Raw genomic sequence first — 2,500 nt, 5'->3', positions numbered from 1 at the left:
TCGGGGATCTAGATAAACACCTTAAACTAAAACATCTGCGAGCAACGATCCGATGGGTATGTAACAATTGTAAAAAACCACACAATGGACTACACAGTGCGAGATGTCACTTCGCAAAATGCAAGGACGTCGAAGATGAGAACCCAGACACAATGCTCTTCCAATGTCAAGCCTGTCCCGCTAAATTCGATTCACGAAGGGGTCTTTCAACGCACGAACGACACAGACACCCGGATATAAGAAACATAAACAGGCAGACAGCACCGGTTAGGCCACCGGTGCAACCTACCCGTCGAGGAAATGCAGTTTGGTCCGAAAACGAAATCGACCTCCTGAGACAACTAGAATTGGAATACGGGAATTACAGGTATCCCAACAAAGAGATACACAAGCATCTGCCAAGCAAAACGCCTAAACAGATTGGCGACAAAAGACGGGACTTAAGATTGGCTTCGATTAGAACCGCATCGAGGAATGCACAGTTGAGCTCGACGGAGGATAGCAGCAGTAACCCGGATCGCACAGAAACGATCCCCACCGAAGAGGAATCCTCACCGGACGAACCCGGAGAGGCGATAGGAGGTAATAACCTCACTTCAGTTGAGGACGACGAATCAGAGTGGCAGGACTCTCTTCGTCGTCAAGTTATTAACGCAGGAACAGGCAATGAATCCGAGCAAATAGCCAACCTCCTTCACGCACTGAAACAAATAGCAGAGAATGCAAACAGCAACCAAAACGCGCAAAACGACAATATTGAGAGCTTCATAACAGAACAATTAATCCCCTTTTTGCAGAATAACGAAACAATACCCAATGACAGCAGCAATACGCGTGCAAACAAATCTAACAGGAAAAATAACCATAACAACAACTACAACAATAACAGGAACAATAGTAGAAGAAAATTCAACAATAATAACGGTATAAACAACCAGCACCGGAATAGAAATAACAAAAATCCACACAACAATAGAAACCAGACACGAAGGACAAATAAAAACCGCCAACGAAAATATATGTACGCACGATGTCAGGATCTGTTCAATGAGTGCCCCAAGAAATTAGCCGATCTGATAGTGAATCACGATGAATTTATTATAAAACCCCCTCTCCAACCACCAACAGAGGAAGACATTAAAGAGCTGTATGTTGACCTCTGGGAAACACCTGGACCGTCGCAGATTAACATAGGCATTAAAAACCCTCCCAAGCTTAAACTCCAAGAATTCTTTACACCATTCACTGGCGAAGAAATTATTCGAAAAATTAGTAAAATACGAACAAAAACAGCGGCTGGATTGGATGGAATACAGAAACGCCATCTCCAAATACCAGGTCTCCCAATCATCTTGGCCAGCTTATTTAATATATTATGCATTGCTAACTATTACCCAGAAATTTGGAAAATTAATAGAACTACCTTAATTCCGAAACCGAACAAAGATACAACCAAAATAGGTAACTGGCGACCTATCACTATCAGCTCCATCATCGGTCGAATATTCTCCTCACTAATAGATATTCGCCTAAGATCAGTCATCACCCAAAATCTGAGGCAAAAGGGTTTCACCGCAGAAAACGGATGTGTACACAATACTAGCCTATTGAACAACATACTAGCACACTGCAAATTGAGTGAGGGAGGAGTATTCACAATCATCGATATATCTAAGGCATTCGACACTGTACCACACGAAATGATCAGAGCAGGCTTGAATAGTAAGGGTATCCCTGATAAAATAATTGACCTAATAAACAAGATGTACGACAATAGCTCTACTAAAATACGTGCTAGATACGGGAAATCAGTTAGCGTAAAATTAAAACGTGGTGTGAAACAAGGGGACTCACTCTCCCCACTTTTATTCAATTTGAGCATAGAACATCTCCTCGACGAATTAGAGGAGAAGTCCACTGGGCTCTCAACTAAAGAGGGTCCTAACGTGTCGGTATTAACCTTTGCGGATGACATGGTTCTCCTAGCGAAAAATGCAATAGAGGCCCAACTTCAATTAAACATGGTTGTCAATTTTTTGAAAAAACTAAATATGGAAATATCCGCAATAAAAAGCAAATCTTTCGAGATAGTCACTAAAAAGGATACCTGGTTCGTCAAGGATCCTAAACTGAGGATTAGCGATAGGGAAGAAATCCCTAGCACAAAACCTGAAGAAGTACTTAGGTACTTGGGAGCTCACATTGGCCCTTGGAAGGGGATGGAATGCGGTACGTTAGTACCCGAGATAGTAAACTTAATTACAAGGACCAGAGTTCTACCGCTAAAACCCCAGCAAAAAATTGACCTCATTGTTAACTACATAATACCTAGGTTTATTTACCAGTTAACCATTTGCCCCCCTAGTGACTCAGTCCTCAAATTGCTCGACAACGAAATTAGGCAGCAAGTAAAAGAGATATTGCATTTAACCATATCGACCGCAACCGGCTTCTTCTACACACCACGAAATAATGGGGGCCTAGGGCTTCCAAGACTTGA

The 2,500-nt window shown here is 42.2% G+C and overlaps 1 pseudogene; it reads left to right on the top strand.

Moving 5' to 3' along the window:
• Positions 1-2,500, top strand: part of LOC143219626 (large subunit ribosomal RNA) — an 8,590-nt pseudogene that overhangs the window by 3,556 nt on the left and 2,534 nt on the right.

The sequence above is a fragment of the Lasioglossum baleicum genome, unplaced genomic scaffold, assembly GCF_051020765.1.
Source record: "Lasioglossum baleicum unplaced genomic scaffold, iyLasBale1 scaffold0055, whole genome shotgun sequence".
Lineage (NCBI taxonomy): Eukaryota > Metazoa > Arthropoda > Insecta > Hymenoptera > Halictidae > Lasioglossum > Lasioglossum baleicum.
This window is presented reverse-complemented; position numbering and strand designations above follow the sequence as displayed.